The sequence below is a fragment of the Chrysochloris asiatica genome, unplaced genomic scaffold (assembly GCF_000296735.1).
Source record: "Chrysochloris asiatica unplaced genomic scaffold, ChrAsi1.0 scaffold00328, whole genome shotgun sequence".
In the NCBI taxonomy this organism is placed as follows: Eukaryota; Metazoa; Chordata; class Mammalia; order Afrosoricida; family Chrysochloridae; genus Chrysochloris; species Chrysochloris asiatica.
In genome coordinates this window covers 2,404,586-2,410,435 of record NW_006408846.1, presented here as the reverse complement: position 1 = coordinate 2,410,435, position 5,850 = coordinate 2,404,586, and the positions used below count along the sequence as shown (strand labels likewise).

At 37.6% G+C, this 5,850-nt stretch overlaps 1 pseudogene; it reads right to left on the bottom strand.

Annotated features, from left to right (window-relative positions):
* Positions 1-372: 372 nt before the first annotated feature.
* Positions 373-1,354, bottom strand: LOC102832340 (annotated as a pseudogene).
* Positions 1,355-5,850: the final 4,496 nt, after the last annotated feature.

Genomic DNA, 5,850 nt, shown 5'->3' with positions numbered 1-5,850 from the left:
CAACTTGATGGCACCTAACAACAACAACAACATCAGTTAGTGTGCTCTGTAGGATCACAAGGTTGGAAGTTCAAACCCACCAGATGCTCCTCAGAAAGTCTGTGAGTCGGAACTGACTCGACAACACTTAACAACATAACATCAGTTAGTGTGATGGGAACACTCCTGAAGTTTAAGTTCCTAAATGCCAGCCAAGGGCCAACCTCATTAATGAGGCATTTCAAAAGTCAGGCTTGCTGTGTTGAAACTTAAATATTAAGAGGGACTTTTTAGTATTGATAGCAGCAAAGCCTATAAAAACTCAGGGCATATCTGATTAGAAATAGACTTCTTATGATTATATAAAACTAAGCAAAAATAGATAATTGATGTTCATTTAGCATTAATAGTTGAACATGAACTTACAATGTCATGTTCATAGAGATAATTTTCTTCAGTTAATATTTCAGGAATACAAGAGGAAACTTCCTTGTGTTGTTCTCTCCTTCTCTCCATTTGAGTATATTCTTTGCTAGTTCTTCTGTCTCAATTACAAAGTATCCATCTTTGCTAAAACCTTGCTCGTGTTCCTTAGATTTGCATCTAAGTGGGGGATATTTCTAATGGTTTCAAGATGACTTTGTAATTTCTCAATGAATTCCCTGCCAGGTTCAGTAAATTATCTGTGATGAACAGCTACTCTAGGCACGTTTTCCTGGCATATGAACTTCAGCAGTCTCTGCCTGCTTTCAAATGATTATTCATACTTTGCAGGATATGACATTTCTGAACTAAAAACAAAGGATGAACAACATCTGCTGTATCATTTTCTACTCTTCGGAGTTCAATTTCCAAGTTTTTCTGGTAGATTTCAGTTTGAATATTTGTGATCTGCCATACTCTGGAGAAGTTCACAAAGCAAGAAGATGAGTTTTGGGGAATATTTGATATCTCTTTAGTGACTAGCTCTGAAGTTACAAAACTGAAGTACTATGGACTGCCAGAAGATCAAAACAAATCTGTGTTGGAAGAAGTACATCCAGAATGCTCCTTAGAAGCCAGGATAGTGAGACTGTGTCTGTCACATTTGGTACGTGTAATCAAGAGAGACAAGTCCCTGAAGAAGGACATTCATTGTTGGTAAAGTAGAAGTTCAGTGAAAAAGAGGAAGAGCCTCTCAATGAGATGGATTGGCACAGTGGCAGCAGCAATGTGTTCAAGTGCAACAATGGAGGGTAGCTCAGGACTGGGCAGTGTTTTGTCCTGGTGTGCATAGAGTTGCTATGAATCAGAACTCGCTTGACAGCACCCAACAATGACAACATAGTGGACATTAAGTAGCACATACCTGTATGTTGCTATTATTTGGTGTCATTAAGTTGATTCCAACTCAGTGATCTCATATAATAAAAGAGAACTACCATACAAGGTTTCCTATGCTGTAATCTTTAGAGGAGAAATATGGCCAGGTCTTTTGTGCCATGGGTCACTGATCTTTCAGTTAGCTGAGCACTTAGTCATTGTACCATCAGCATTCCTTGTTTTCTAAGTATATATGAGAGGGCTTCAAAAGTTTGTGGGACAATTGAATTAAAGGATAATGAAATACTTTCACAACCTTTTAAACCCATATTATATTAGAAAAATATTCAAAATTGAGAAAGGTATTAATAATTGATACCTATACATTTCTACCACTACTCATCTGTTTGTCATACTATGGTGGCTTGCATGTTGCTGTGTTTTTGGAAGCTATGCCATGGGTATTTTAAATACCAGCAGGGTCATCTGTGGTGGACAGGTTTCAGCTGAACTTCCAGATGAAGACAGACTAGAAAGAAGGACAGACGGACTACCTTTGAATATTTAGTAACTGAAACCTTTATGAATAGCAGTGAAATGCTGTCAGATAGCACCAGAATATTGTCAGATATAATGCCAGAACATGAGCCCCTTAGGTTGGAAGGTACTCAGAATATGAATGGGGAAGAGCTTCCTCCTTAAAGTAGAGTTGACCATGATGATGCAAATGGGATCCTAACCAGAGAATCAGTGACACTAGAGATGGAAGCAGAGGTGATGGTTTGGAGAGAGAGAGCAGCTAAGGACTGGAGACTAACGGGAAGGAGAAAGGCTGTATGCTGGAGGGCAGGAGGCTGGCTTACAAAATGTGTCCTTTGGTTGTTTAAATGACTATTCTTGTGTATTTTTGTGTACATCAAAAAAAATTAAAGGGGGAATAGAGGCAAATACTATTAACTGATGTTGCATGGAAGGGACTGTAATCATTGCAATAAAACAAAATAAGATTGGTTGAGTGCAAAACTGATTATCTACCACTTAATTCATAACAAGAGGTTTTAAAAATATATATGACTGGGGAAGAGCTTCTTCCTCAAAGTAGAGTTGACCATGATTATGCAAATGGAGCAAAGCTTTCAGGACCTTAATTTGGTGATAGGGAACAACTCAAAATGAAGAGAAACAGCTGTAAACATCCATTAATAATAGGAACATGGAATGTAAGAAGTATGGACCTCAGAAACTTGGAAGTTTTCAAAAATGAAATGAAGCTCATAAGCATTGATATCTTAAACATTAGGGAGCTGAAATGGGCTGGTATTGTTCATTTTAAATAAGAAATCACATAGTTTACTATGCCAGGAAAGACAAATTAAAGAGGAATGGTGTCACATTCATCATCAAAAAGAACATCTTGAAGTATAATGCAGTCTGCAATAAGATAACATCCATACATTTACAAGGCAGACCAATTAATAACACTGTTGTTCAAATTTATGCATCAACCACTAAAGCCAGTGGTGATAAAATTGAAGAATTCTACAAATGTCTTCATCTGAAATTGACCAAATATGTGATCAAGATGTATTGATAATTACTGGGGATTGGAATGAGAAGGATGGAGACAAAGAGGATCAGTAGTTGGAAAATATGGCCTTGGTGATAGAAAAGATGTTGGAGATCTCATGATGGAATTTTGTAAGACCAATGACTTACTCATTGCAAATACCTTTTTTAAACAACACAACTATACACATGGATCTCATATGATGGAATACATAGAAATCAAATTGTCTATATCTGTGGCCTGTATCTCAACAGTTTGAACTGCAAGATCAGTTTGAGCTTCAAGGTTGGTAGTTCAAACTCACCAGTCTCTCCTTGGAAACCCTATACAAGGTTGTTATGAGTTGGAACTGACTTGACGCACACACCAACAACAATAGCGTATCTATGGAAGGAGATGGTTAAAAGCCTCAGCCAAAAGTAGGCCAGAGGCAGACTGTAGAACAGATCATCAGTTGCTCATATGCAAGTTCAGGCTGAAGCTGAAGAAAATTGAAAATTAAAATGAGAGACCAAATTTGACCTTGAACATATCCCACCTGAATTTAGATATCATCTCAAGAACATATTTGATGAATTAGACACTAATTGACCAAAGACCAAAAGAGTTGTGGGATGACATCATTAACATTACACAGGAAGAAAACAAAAGGTCATTAAGAAGACAAGAAAGAAGGAAAAAACCAAAATGTATGTCAGAAGAGACTAAGAAACTTGCTCTCCAGAATAGAGTTGCTAAAGCAAATGGAAGACATGAGGAGGTAAAGAAACGCTAAATGGAAAATCTCAAAGAGCTGTTTAAGAAGACAAAGTCCAGTATTATAATGAAATGTACAAAGACCTATAGTTAGAAAACCAAAAGGGAAGAACACACTCAGCATTTCACAAGCTGAAAGAACTGAACAAAAAATTCAAGCCTTGACTTGCAATATTGAAGTATTCTATAGGCAAAATGTGGAGTCCTGTTGTGGTGCTGTGGGATAAAGCACTGGACCACAAGGTCGGTTTGAACCACTAGATCAGCAGTTTGAACTCACCAGCTGCTGCTTGGAAACCCTCCATAGGGTCACTATGAGTCAGAAACACCTCGATGGTTGGCACTTAACAACAGCATGGGAAAAATATTGAATGATACAGAATCATCAAAAGAAGATGGACTGAATAAAGAGTCACTGTACCAAAAAGAATTGGTAGATGTTCAAACCATTTCAATAGCTAGGATATGGTCAAGAACCAATTGTACTGAAGGAAGAAGTCCAAGGTGCACTGTAAATACTGGCAAAGAACCAGGCTCTAGGAATTGATGGAACATAAATTGAAATCTTTAAGCAAGCTTAATCAGCACTGGAGATACATCTATGCCAAGAAATTTGAAAAGCAGGTACCTGGCTAACAGATTGGAAGAGATCCATATTTGTACCCATTACAAAAAGCAGTGACCCAACAGAATGCGGAAATCTTCTGACAATATCATTAATACCACATTCAAGTAAAATTTTGCTAAAGATAATTTTAAAATGGCTGCAACACTACATTGAGAAAGAACTTCTAGACCATCAAGCCATATTTAAATGAGGACATGGAATGAGAGATATCATTACTGACATAAGATGGATCTTGGCTGAAGACTGAGAATACCAGAAATATGTTTACCTGTGCTTTATTATCTATGCAAAGACTTTCCACTGTGTGGATCATGACAAGCTATGGCCCACATTAAGGAGAACGGGTATTCTGGAACACTTAATTGTGCTCATGGAGAACCTGTACAAAAGCCACCTGTTAGAACAAAACAAGGGGACACCAAATAGTTTAAAATCAAGAAAGGTGTGCACCAGGGTTTTATTCCTTCATATTCTCTCATCATACTTATTTAATCTGTATGCTGAGCAAATAAACTGAAAAGCTGGAGTATATTAAGAAGAATATGGCATCAGGATTGGAGGAAGACTCATTAACAACTTGTGATCTGCAGATGATACAACCTTGCTTGTTGAAAGCAAAGAGGACTTAAAATACTTACTGATAAAGATCAAAGATATATATTTGTATTTATATATATTTATATTCAGTATAGGTTGCACCTCAATGTAAAGAAAACAAAAATCCTTACCACTGGACAAAAAAATAACATCATGATAAATGGAAAAAAGATTGAAGTTGTCAAAGACTTCATTTTGCTTTGATCCACCATCAACACCCATGAAAGCAACAGTCAAGAAATCAAACTACTCAAGTCACAATAAAAGCTTAAAAAAAAAACAATAAAAAAAGATGTGTTGCATTAAGCAAATCTACTGCACAAAACCTCCTTAAAGTGTTCAAGAGCAAGATAACAGTTTGAGGACTAAATTGTGCTGGCCTAAACCCTGATATCTTCAATAGCATCATATGTATGTAAAAGTTGGACATGAATAAGGAAGACCACAGAAGACTTGATTCCTTTGAGTTATGGTGCTGGAGAAGACTATTAAAAGTACCATGTGCTGTCAGAAGAACAAATCTGTTGGAGGTGGTACAACCAAAATGCTCTTTAGAAGCCAGGATGATAAGACTCCATCTCTAGTACTTTGGACATATTAGGAGGGACCAGTCCCTGGAGAAGGACAGCATGCTTGGTACAATCAAGGGTCAGAGAAAAAGAGGAAGAACCCCAATGATATGGATTGGCACAGTGGCTGCTGCAATGGGCTCAGGTTTAACATTGATTGTGAGGTTGGCCCAGGACCAGGCAGTGTTTTATTCTGTTGTTCATAACATCGCTATGAATTGGAACTGGCTAGACAACACAAAACAACAAAAAAACAACAAGGCTGGTCAGATGTGTGTGCAGCATTTCTTCAAGATGGACCACCAGCCTCTGGTAGGAGCACACAAAACTTACTGTTTTGTCTTCAGAGCTCTGATTCCAGTCCCCACCAAGGCCTGGTGTTCTCTGCCCTAAAAAAGGTAATCTTTTAAGGTGTGTAAACCCAGTTATCCTGTGAACATGTTACAAGGAAG